The following is a 13806-nucleotide window of genomic DNA, read 5'->3' on the forward strand; positions in this document are numbered from 1 at the left end:
TAGGGATAAAAAAAAATCATAGAAAAAATAAAAATCAATATAAACAAGCAATAATGAAGTAAAAATAATATTAGTTTGAATTTTTAGATGAAGATTGCAAAGTTTAGGAAAGAGAGAAAAATTAGTAGAGTTTAGGTATGAGGAAAATATAGGATAATGAAGAAAAAAATAATTTTATTGAATTTGGATAGGTTTATAAAGTTTAAATAGAGAGAAAAAATTGAGTTTAATTTAAATAGAGAGAGAAAACATTCAATGTTGTTAGAAAGAAAATTTTGAAATCTTGGAGTTGATGGTTGGATTTCAACTATTTATAGTTGAGAATAAAAAGTCTACAAAAGTCTTAAAATTAAAAAGTCTACAAAAGTTTAAATACCACATGACTTTTAAAGACCCTTTAATCGAATACCACACGACTTTTAAAGAGTCTTTAAAAATCTTGATTGAATACCGTCTGACTTTTAAAGACTCTCTAAAAGTTTGAATTGAATACCTCCAAACTTTTAAAGTTCATAAAAGTCTTTAAAACTCTATGAAAGTCATGATTGAATACACCCCCCTTAGTGTCCGAAAACACGAAAATTATTTTTTGTAAAATATTTTTGAAAAATAATTTATTTTTAATAAATATTTTGGTCATGTTTGGTAAATGAATGTTAGTTGATTTGGTTAATTAAATGGTATAACTAGTTGATAACATTAGTTGATTATATAAAGGTATTTGGTAAATTAATTGTTAGCTGATAATTGTTTGGTATAGAAAGATGTTTGGTAAATTAGTTTGAACTTTAGCATTTTGGAGTTACAAAAAGCTAATTAACCGAACACTTATATTGATTTTTTTTTAGGATTAATATTTGATGCACCGTCGCTGTATAGATGCTATACACCAGCAGTGAATGAGGAGGTGACACATCATTAAAAAATAAAATCAATATTAACCATGTCCTTTTTTACAAAATATCTAAGACTTGAATTTTTTTAGAAAACTCTTTTATTTCTAATTAACAAAATACGTCTACTTTCCTAAACATATTTATTACTTACTAATTATCTAATTATTTTATAATTTTAAATTTATATTAATATCCCACCGATGAACTTGTTAAAAGCATTCTTTTTTAATTTGAAAATTTGTTAAAAGCATTCTAATATACAAATAAATTTCTATTCTTTTTTAGACACTAAAATTAAAGAATTCTAAGTTAAGAATTGTAATTGATATGTAAAAATAAATTTCTAAATTATTATATTTATAATTATGAATTTTTTTTATTTTAATTAATAAAAACCATCGAATTTCCTATATCTATCTTAACTCTTAAATTTATTTAAACCCCTAAACTCCTAAATTTAAATTACAACCTTAGTCACTATTAGAAACAATTGCAACATCTTGTAAGAATATATATGCATAAAAATCCAAATTTTCTCCGTCAAAAGAAATATAGCCATTATTAATCTATAAAGAAATATATAAAGGGATTAGAACACAAGCAAACCCATGAATAATGGTATATTTCAGGTTAAAAATTATTGTCACCAAGTACCAAAATAGTAAAAAGAGAAAACATATGAGAGATGAAAAATATAGTCATTTCAATGTTCGATCATCATTCTTAGCCACTAACAAAATTATACATATTATGCTCTTAAAATTTAAGACCCAAAACCCATAAATCAAGTTACAAACTTAACCTTTCCACTTTATATCAAAATTAAAGTATAGCTTTTTAGAGTTTACAAATAAAAATAAAATAACAATCAATAACTTACAAGAGAATTTCAACAATAAAAAAATAGATATATGTTATAAATATTTCAATTAGTGGCCATTAATCTTGAGACTCTTCATTTTGCCTTCTACTTAATATCTTGTTTATGATAAGTATGTGAAAGGTTGTAATGGTCTCTATAAATTGAGGGTGAAGGCTTAATGAAAAGATGGTCTTATGAAATTGTGTTCTATACATTGTGTTCTTCATCTCCCTTTTACTTATCTATACTATATACTCATATACATACAATCACGAAGTAGTACCGTGCAAACATCACGCGAGAACTGAGCTAGTTGATAGGTCAAATTACAACACGTTATCAGCACGAGTCTCTATTGTAATCTCCGGTGAACGGTACTATTGGTTCATTTTCCTGTGCATTTTTTTTGAATCATATGCCATTGTTTATATATAAATATTATGTGTGTATATATGGCTATGGGTTTGGTTTGGAACCTTCAATTATTGTTTCTATGAAATGAGTGATTATTCTTCATGTTTGTTAACAACTTTTGAGTGATGAACCCCTCATCAAGACATGGTTAAGAATTTGGGTAAATACATGAATTTGTAAATACATATTATCTTTATTTATTCTCTCAATTCTTGTATATGAGTTAGGCTCTATATGAACTATGATGCTTTGAAATGGTAAATACATGTAGTTATATGCCAAATTGTATATATATGTATCCATGTATGTTCTATGACTATGGATATCGAATGCATAATCGGTCCTTATTATATGTTTGCATCGGATTGTTGTGTTTGTATTATAATGCTAAGAAATATATATGCATATTTATGTAAAAGATGTTTCTTCATCCATTGCTTGAACATGTATTCAAAATAATGGTTTTTCCCCAAGTTGTCACATTGCTTCCTAAAGTTACATCAAATGATGATCATCATACCTTTCATTGAAAAATGTGAATTTATTGAGTTCGCTCATGTCGATTGCAATTATTTCACTTGGGCTTTGGATATTGAAATATATTTGGCATCTAAGAATTTTTCAATCCTAGCTCTCTTGCTACATCTAGCTTTGAGCTCGGGTTCTCTTTCATACCCTCCGACCATAGCTACATCGGAAGTTCATTTCAACGTGTTGGGTCCGATATTGAACCTTCTCGGAAATGCATCTTCTAAAGAGCGATGAATTTCTTGATTCAATTTACCGTGTTCTTATGTACATCCAAACTATAGGACTCGTGTACTAAGAATCAATACACACCTTTGGCAAGACACCCCCACATTTCAGGCATTAGTAGGAAACTTCCTACGTGCCCACAATTCGTAAGAATTTCATGCGGGTAACCTTATTTAAAAGGTACTCACTTGTCCAAAGTATTGTCTCACCCCACATACTTTAAGGTAGACCCGAACATATCAACGTCTTGATATTTATGTTCGGCAACAACGTTCGATTGAGGTGAATACCGTGTCGTACGCTCGAGTACGATACCAATGCTTGCGCAGAAATGACCAACAAGTGTTTCATGTTCACCACATCGATCGTTCGTAACCTCATTAATCCACGATTAATTTGGTTTTCTCTTTTATTCTTATAAAGAATAAACATGTGTTACACGTTAACAAATCTCGTGGGTGCTAACAGATTAGCCCTCACGAATCCATTCGGGATTGACCGAAGCCAAAGCCACGAATCCATGTTTCTGAGATTGAAGCACGAATCAGTGCTTAGTAATGAAACACGGATCATGCTATACAAAGCACGAATCATTGCTGCCAAACTAACGCGCCGATTCCAAAGCAATATTGTATTGCTTTAAATTATAAACTCATAGCAACATTCGGTTGCTTAATTTATAATTTCAGTGCTACCTAGCACTAGGATTATTAGCTAATTACACAATTAGCCAAACCTCCTTTCGTGCTAGTCACGAAGCACTTTACAACGCTAGATTTAATTAACCCCTTACGGAAGGTTTAAGCTAAGTAAATTAGCATTAAGACCAATCATAATCTAGTACCTTTATTTCTATTACTAAAGCACCAAATGCTTAAGTTTTCAACACCTAAAGGTGCAGCCATCAAGTGGCCGAAAGTGCCTAATTAGGCACTCTACCTAGTGCTTAATAGCACCGTTACAGTGCTTTAATTTGCACTTCAAAGTGCCAAATTAAATTGCACTTTTCATTAGTGCTACAAAAGCACTATTCACCAAACCACAATTTGTCTAAAATTAAATTTCATACTAGTATGATTTGGAATTTTGATCAAGTAAATTATAACACAATTAACAGAACCAAATCAACCAAATTTCCAACCTAGTTGAACCAAGCTTATATAATCGTACTCAGAATATTATTTAAAATATTCAACACATAAGCTGTGACGCTCACGATTACATAGCTATCACAATTTTTGACAAATTGACTCTTGAAATCCTTATCGTTCTACATGAACCTGAACCGAAGTTGGGATTTCAACATGTAACACTATTTTTACATTTTATTCCGGCGTTTAAGCCATTTTAGCATTTTCCAAATAATGCTACTTGAATCTTATATATATATATATATATATATATATATATATATATATATATATATATATATATATATATATATATATTAAAAATATCACACAAGAATATTTTACAATATACAAAGTTCAATACACACAAATGGAACAATTCATTTTATTCAATAATAAAATGTATCACAAGGATACTACAACATTTATTCAAAATAAATAAGTAGAAAAAACTACATTGGAAACAAATTCCTTATTCCTATCTCGTAGTAGTCCTTCAACCCGTGTGCCTTGTTCCATTTTCCAACCATCCACTCCACGAAGGGTGGTCCATAGCGCACATCGGGGGTACCTCGGTTGTGACCTCACTTGTCCAACCATCCACATGTTTTAAACATAGCGAAGTTGTCTTCAACCTTTTCACCAGGATGACGGTTCGCTTCATAGTGGCATTTCTTCTTCTTCTCATAATCTTCTTGAGAGCTAAGCTTCCGCTTGCCTTTCCTTTGATTACGGTTGAAGTCATTAGTCACACTACAATAGTCCTCAGACCATGTAGTCATTACACCATCATAGGATCATTCGTGGCTTTTAGCCGATCCACTAGACAACACAATAGGTACCAATTGTGTGCCACCAGCCACAGGTCTACCGGTTCGTGAACCAAAGTTCTCCGGAGCACCATCGTGTGTTTTAGAAACTCCCATGGAGATATCATTTCCAACGTTGCTGCCATCAACTGGCATCACGAAATGTGCAACATCGTTGCCGTTCCGACCATTTGAATGTGCAACATCGTTGCCGTTCCGACCATTTGAATGTGCACCTCCGGCAACATTCACGAATCCAACACTTTTGGAATCCATCGACTTGTACATTATCAAAATAAATAAGGTTTTAAGATTGTTAGTGATAATGAACCAAAATTGATTTAATATCCCTAAAATAATACTTATATATATACACACGAAATATATATAAAATATTATTGGATATATATCCGAAATATATATATATATATACACACAAATATATATAAAACGGATCCAAGGTTATATATATATATATATATATATATATATATATATATATATATATATATATATATATATATATATATATATATATATATATATATATATATATATATATATATATATATATATATATATATATATATATATATATATATATATATATATATATATATATATATATATATATGAAAAAGATATACCAATATATATTAACCAAAAATTGGAACTTATAATCCTCAGATTATAACTCCAATCCAACAAGAGAGAAGTAGTGATTTTTGCTTAGAGCATAATCCAAAACAAGAAAGAAGGAGAATGAAGAAAGAAGAAAGTACGAGTTAGGCGAAGTGCCTTTCTTTCCTTAAAACCTTATTTGCCACCTCCCAAAAGTGCTAGGAGCGTTGTGGCCTAGGTTTCCCAGGATAAAACGTACAACGGTTCGACGTTTGAGCACCCAAACGGACGAACCCGGCGAACAAGAGCACGGGCAAAACACAGCTTCAAGAATGGAGTAGGAGCAGAGTTTTGAGAAGAAAAGTAGAATTTCTTTGTGTGTTCTTGTGTTGTTTCTCACTTTCTCACTATCACTCTTTTTAAAAAGGTTGCTCCCACAATATGTTTATATAGGAGATTTGTACTAAATAGCATCATCATGACACATTAACCAACATAAATTCAATTTAATAATTGAATTATAACGTTTGAAACGGTCGTACTTATTATCGAAATAATATCAACGGTCACAAACTTAATATCTGATTAATTCGTACCGACCATAACGACTCGTTTCAAAAAAAATATCTGAGTGACCGAGAAGTCCGTACAAACCCGAAAGTTTAACACATTGGGACCGGAAACCACACCCGAGTGGTCCGCAAGCACCGAAACGGTGCAACACGAATCAATGCATATAACATTGATTCGTGCTCACCGAATCTAAAAGCCACGAAAGGAGCACGAAACTTAAGTTTTCAAGTCCATGCAACATTCGTCCATGCATATTGCTATATTCCCAATTCCAAAGCTTAATTAAGCTCTTAAGATTAATTAACATATTTAAGCTTTCAAAACAAAGCTTAACTACACTTAAGCTTACTTTCGTACAGGACCGAAATCAGGGGCACGAATTGGGCTAAAACTCAATTTCCATTTATTAAGCTTTCGTACTTTGGACTTCTCCTAAATACGTTCACTTTGAGAATCAATTTCTCATTCACCTATTACCCATTTTTAGCGTACATTATATCAAATTCTCCGTCTTACTACGAAAAACCCGAATCCACTTTGAATCGACCCAAATCGAAGGTGGACCCCACTAATAATTGTACCATAAAATAGCCACTTAACATGTCATTTTATGTCATTTTAATGCTATTTTCCCAACAGAATGTTGGGTGTTGTTTTCCTGTGGTTCCATCTTTTGGTATGTGATGTTTTGTCCTCCTTTTGTCGGATTGTTGAGCTTTTGAGTGTCTTCTTGATGTTTCATATGTCTAGAACGATGTCCTAAGTATCTATGTTAGGATTTGGTGTCTTGAACCATGCTTATGGTCCAACTTTGTGATTCGATAGATTTATGTGAGTCTTTGAGGTTCGTTGGAATCATTTTGGTTTACCCGTTTGATGAGCATGCTAGTTATGATGTCGTTGATGCTAGTATGTGCTGTTTGTCCATTCCTTTGAGGATTGGCAACTTGTGTTGCCAATCACGTTGATATTGGATTGAAGTCCATTGTTGTTGTTGGGTATTGTTTCATGTCTATCATTGAAACCTCTTGATTGATTCCTATGATGTGATCTTGTACATTTGTTGTGCCCGTTGTTGATGCTTGATTAGGCTATTGATGAACCTCAATCCTTTTGATGATGACTATGTGTGATTATGAATGAGATTGGCGGTATTGTTACTTGAGCTTTGCTCATGAGTTAGGCGGTATGTGACTATGATATTTAATGGTATCCTCATGTACTGAGAGTTCGGCGGTATTGTTTGGCGGCAGTTTGGCGGGGGGCGACGGTCCCAGGAGGGATAAGGTTGGACTCAGAAGTACAGGGTGGCACTTGGAGGTACAGGTTGGAACTATGATAAGGCCGGGGGTAGCCATAAGGGTGGTACTAATGTATAAGGTTGGAACGTGAAACTTGTCATTATGTGATTTGTTGTGTTTATTGCTTTTGAACATGTCTATCGAGAACTCTACCATTAAGATGGTAGGTTGTGTCTATTGTTGAGTATGTTGCTTGTTATCCTTGTTAACTTGTGAATTATTGTTGATGATCGGTCTTTTGTTTAGAGCGTGATGTTGTGTCCGTTGATGTTTCCCTCTCTTGGCTTTGAAATGATATATACTGTATTCCTTTGTCTCAAATGGTTTTGAATATATCTATATATTATATTACTTAACGCGTATTGGTGGGTTACCAACATCTCTCGCTGATGGGTATTATCCCTATGTTTTTCAGGTTATGAGTAGCTTGGAGAGCGTGCTAGTTGATCTAGATAGCGTAGTTCTTATGCCTTCCCTTTTGATTAGACTGTTGGCCTGTGTGCCCTAGACTTTTGACGTTGTTATGGATGTTTATGTTAGACTTAGCTTGTGCACCTGTAGATATATGGGTGTGGCATAGCACTTGCCCGATTTAAGAGATTAGCTTCTGCTTAATTTTTTTTTTTAATTTCATATTCTTTTTTTTTTTTTAACAAAACTTTATTAAGCAAAGGAATTAAAAAGTCCTACAACTGATGGTCCACAGATAATAAATAGATAGGGAGAAAGGGGATCAGAGTGTCCACAAATTGTCTGATTTTTTTAAGAAGGACTAAAATTGTCCGTGCCACTATAAGTCTAGGACCAAAAATGTCTTTTACTCATATGTTTATCACAGGAAAATGAAGAAATCAAGATAAAGAAACAAATTCAATAATAGAAACACTAAAGTATCATTTTAGTTATATTTCAATTTCATTTCACAATATACATATTTGAATAAGTTATGTTATTTAGTATCACTTAAAACTTATGATAGTTTTATTATAGAAACGATAAAGTATCATTTTTTAGTTCAACTACATGCTCATTGATCTTACAATGTAGAGTAATAAAAGAATATATTTCAAACAAATGTAATTAAAATATTAAATCGTTATCGGTAAGAAGATCATGAGACCAGTGAAAAGTGATGTAGGTTTTTTCTTCCATGCTTCAACTTATTCAATTAAAGCCTTGAGGGTGTATTCACTATTGACACCAGTTGAGATCCCTTATTTAACATTCATCAACGTATAAAGGATTTTATAGTTGCTTTCCTCCCTTGGTTTCCTTCCATCAAACTTAAAACCACTAAGACAATGAAATCTCTCTTAAACATGTCACCATGGTCTCCTTTGTCAATTATTGTTGTTGCCATTTTACTTGTTACTGGGGAACCACGAGTTATATATGCCACATCTTTCTCTCCACTCTTTTAATAAGTTGTTGAATTCTTTAGATTCATTTTCAGAAGTGCTCTCAACTACAAGGTAACTTCTAAGAAGATTTAATGTGTTGTCTACATCTTCCGAAATTATCATCTCATTCCCTTCCAATCTCAGTGCACATCTATAGACATCAAATCATTTAACAAGATATCTAGTTAATATGTCATCTTACTTAGATAACTACATGTTTAACATTGTCCCAAACTCGATGTCTTCCACATCCTGTTTTTGTTTGGGGTGAGAGAGGAAAAGAGTGTAAGCACTTGTCTAAGGGACATTCTTGTTAACAGATATCCATTGTCAGTAATGTTCTATTCTAGGGCTACAATTTTGACATTTTTGATTGGTCTTTTTATTGGTTGATTTTCTTCTTCATCTCTGCGTTTGGGCACCCTTTTTGTAACTTTTTTACCCACATATTTTTTAGTACTTTCAACAGGTGGCATGTATATTCCCGCCTGTGAGTCTAATATTGCATTTGTTTTATGTGATTGTGTCTTCCACCTCATTTTTGACACTTTTTCTACAAGTATATTATTGACAAAAAAAGAAGAAGAAGAAGAAGATCATGCAACACTAAAAAATCAGTGTTGAATAATTAGAAAATATTTATTGAATATCAGATCATTTAGTTTCATTTTATAGAGACGGTAAGTTAATTATAGCATCACTAAAGTATCACTTCAATAGTACATAGTACTACAGTTTCATTTTGTTAGTATAAGGTGTTATTATTATTATTATTATTATTATTATTATTATTTCCTTTGTATAGTTTTATATTGTGTGGCTTAGATAGCTTGACTTAGTATATCTATTTGTTAGGATTAGTTAGAGTTAGATATACTCTGTAATCCTGATGTCACGAATCAATTAACGAAAACCTTTTCCAATCTGGTATCAGACTAGGTTTTTCGATCTCTCTCAAGCCTCCACCGCAAATATTCCCCCTCCTTTCCCGCACTCAAAATCAGCCATGTCGTCCGCCGGTTCCGATCGTACGGCTTCCGATGGTGTAGCTCCGGCAGCCGGTGGTTCACTCGCCGGCGCTCACCATTACGTCACGATGAAGCTCACGCTGAAGAACTATCTCTTTTGGCGTATGCAGATCGTCTCCTTCCTCCGTGGCCAGGAGCTTTTTGGCTTCGTTGATGGAAGCCTTCCCTGCCCACCGGAGTTGATCGCCGGTACACCGGCGAACGACGACGCCTCGTCAAGCGCGGCCGTGCAGTCCGACACTCCGAATCCGGCTTTCAAAGCCTGGGTGAAGCAGGACCAGACCATCATCTCCCTACTGGTCTCGTCTATGGCGGATGAGACGCTACATCTTGCACTCGGGAGGAACACATCGGCCGAGATATGGTCATCCATTACCGGCGCGCTATGATCCTCAAGCCAGGCGAGATGCCTAAATCTGCTGTCGCAATTCCAGATGCTCAGGCAGGGCAATTCGACCACCGGAGATTACCTTGGGCGTGCCGGCGTTCAGGCCAGCCAATCATGTTATATTTTTTTTATTTTTAAACAAAACTTTAGTAAGCAAAGGAATTAAAAAATCTTACAACTGATGGTCTAAAAGTGACCATAACACATACTCAACCCTTGAGATTGGGCTTATATTAATATAAAGAAACTAAAATAAAGGATGGACCCAAGCCCTAATAGGCCAGGCCTAAAGAATGAAAGAATAAAATAATGGACCCAAGTCCAACTAATAGGCCAGATCAAAGGTAATAAATGAAGAAAAATAAATAAATAAAAGGGTGCTGAAATGGAGGCGCAGAATCCCCCTATCGGCGTCGCACCAATTTTCGCAAAAACCAGCAGCATAACGGCTGTTTCTAGGAGAATAGCTGCACTTGCGTGCCATCATGTACTACTGCACCACCATGCCGCACCACCACAAAGTTGCAATGCCGCGACTCTGCACCACAATGCAACGATGCAACAGTGCCAACACGGCCGCAACGCTTCACGCCCACGTCTTTTCAAACTAAATCTATTGGCTGGCCAAAACCTCCAAGAATGCTAGCCCATTTTGTAAGATATTCGGCAACATAACGACTGCTGCAGGACTATCTCACAAGGGCAGAAATACACAACAACAGCTGTCCAACTATCAGCACAAGGCAAACAAACCACAAAGGAGGCATGCAGGCCCAAAAAACTAATAAATGGCACGCCGGCCACCAAATAAAGCACACAGGCCACATATAGGCCAGCCAATATCATTCGTCCACCCAAGCAACACCAATATTGTAGTAACCAGAACCCTAACGGGATTAGCTACTATGGGCCAGCAGCAAGCCTGGACAAACCGCCAACTGATTTGATAAACCCCTACCCGGCCACCGTTCAGCCCAGTCTAGGATGCAATTTCTTACCGCTTGCACCAACGTTGAGGTGTGGTCTATTTAAAGAAACCCACAAGGGCAAAACCAAACAAGCTTAAGACCAGCAATACCTCAGAAGCCAAGGAAAGACCTGCAAAATGAAAACGTGACAGAACAAGCAACGCCACATTTCCTAAACCAATACAGCTCATAATCATGTTTCAATAGGCAGTGTATAAGGAAATAACAGGCAGACACGAACAACAAGGCAACCCCCATCATATATGACCCGCCCCACCCGGAGCCCAGAAGGGACTCGGCTACTATTGGCCAGCAGCAAGCCCGACTAGGTCAACGGATTTGATAAATCCTGCCCTAAAATGTATTCAAAGCTTAAGCATAATGATAAAAACTTCAAACTTTTAAGTAAAGTGTCATATGCATACAGATACAATGAAACTTTAGCATAATGAACTTCATTATGTTGTAATGAGTGTATATTTTATTACCATTTAGCATTCCATTAGCATTCAGCAAAACATTGTTTGTGTTTAGAGTAAAAGACATTTTTGGTCCTAGACTTATAGTGGCTTGGACAATTTTAGTCCTCCATAAAAAAATTTGTCATTTTTTGCACGGACTTATCCTGATAAGGACAATTTTGGTCCTCCGTCTATATTTCTGTTAGATGGTCCTCTAAATGAAGGGCATTTTTGTCATTCAATGTGATGGGTCCATGTCCAGCCCATTACTGCCGGTGATGAAAGCGCCCAGACCACGACTTGGACCATTGCAGACTTAAACCATGTGTGTATATACAAGTCAAAAAATCCAACACTATGTAAGCTCCGCCTTCCATTGCTGTAGAGGATCCAACACTCACTCGCCGCTCCGCCGTGCCGGCTACCTGTCCATCCCAAGCCGCCGCTTAGTAGCGTCGTCGATGGTGACCCATTTGTCACCCACGTCTTAACAAGAGCAAACTCCAAAATAGTCAAGGGAGATTCTGGAAGAACCTTCCTGTTGATGGATGTGGGTGGTGGCATATTTCTCAGTTACTGAAAAATGCATTTGGAGGATGGAAAAGCAAGGAAAATAGTAGTTAAATGGTGCATGCATTCTGGTTGGCAGCTGATTGGTGGAGATAGCGGTGGAACGCAGAAACCAAGAGAGTTGATTTTTAGAAACAAAAAGAAAATAGAAATTAGTGGAGGAAGCTCCTGCCACCGGCCAAATTTCCAGGCATTTAGCGATCTCTCCAACGGTTGGTTTCCTGGTCCCCGATCGCTTGGAAGGTTTCGCAGTTCTCCAACGTGAGCTTTGTATCGCTTCCCGGTCAAATGCATGGACTCCATTGAAGGTCGACGACCTCAAACCTCTGATCCATCTTTATTACTTTTTAGCACATCTACTCTTTGGGTCCACGGCGGTGGCGTAGACGGTGTACACCAGGCCGAAGGCCTCACAATCTTCGATTAGGCGGCTCCGAGACCACGGAAACAAATCACTTGGGAGGTCGAATCGAAAACGGCATGGGTTCCTCTTCTTGACCAGAAATGTTGAGAAGAAGAACACGTCCTCCATCTAGGTGAACGCCGCGGCGGCGTTGGTGAATCTGTCGTTAGAAAACCGGAACAAAGTGAAATTAGTGTGTTCTAGAATCGTTTCGCCGTTGATCGATTCCCCGGAATCGCAGCACCACGCCACCAGCGCGCTCTTCAGCCTAGCCTTAGACGATCAGAACAAAACTGCAATAGGCGCTCTCGGAGCTCTCCATCCGCTTCACCACTCTCTACGTTCAGAATTCGAACGATGAAACTCAGCTCCGTTCAAGCCCTACTTGCCGTTGTGAAGTCCGGTCACATGACATGTCCCATTCTCCTAGTTCTCTGCAATCTCGCAGCCAGCCCGGAAGGCCGTGCAACCATGCTCGACAGCAGTGCCGTGGAGTGCTTTGTCAGAATGCTAAAAACAGAGGATCTTGACTTAGACTCCACTAGAGAGAGTTGCGTTACTGCATTGTATGGCCTCAGTCATGGCGTCAAAAGGAGGTAGGATGAATTGACACAATTACCCCCTCTCGAACGGTCAACAAACGGGAATTTAAACGGAGGATTAAAATTGTCCTCGTCAGGATAAGTATGTCTAAAAAATGGCAAAATTTTTTATAGAGGACTAAAATTGTCCGTGTCACTAAAAGTCTAGGACTAAAAATGTCTTTTACTCTTGTGTTTATGATTACATTTTTAGATAGGATTAAAATGTTACATGTTGGATAACGCTTTTGGCTGGCAAAACTGGTAAATTATGCCGTACAACCGTGTGTACCATGCATGGTGCACACGGTTGTAAAAATGGCGTTGTTTTGACGTATGACTTAAAAAAAAAAAATATTTTCGATTGTCGTTAATAGCGTTATGTTGTGCATAATTTGAACTATATATCCAGAATTAATAAACTATATATTTAGAATTAATAAACTATATATCTAAAATTAGTGAATTATATATCCACACCCACACCGATTACTGGTATTCTATTTTGGCTTATGGTAGTTCGCTGCGTCTGTGTATTTAAAATGAATGAACTATATATTCAAAATGAAAGAACTATAAATTCAAAATTAGTGAACTATATATCCAAAATTAATGAACTATATACCCAGAATTAATGAACTATAT

The sequence above is a fragment of the Ipomoea nil genome, unplaced genomic scaffold (assembly GCF_001879475.1).
Source record: "Ipomoea nil cultivar Tokyo-kokei standard unplaced genomic scaffold, Asagao_1.1 scaffold0785, whole genome shotgun sequence".
Lineage (NCBI taxonomy): Eukaryota > Viridiplantae > Streptophyta > Magnoliopsida > Solanales > Convolvulaceae > Ipomoea > Ipomoea nil.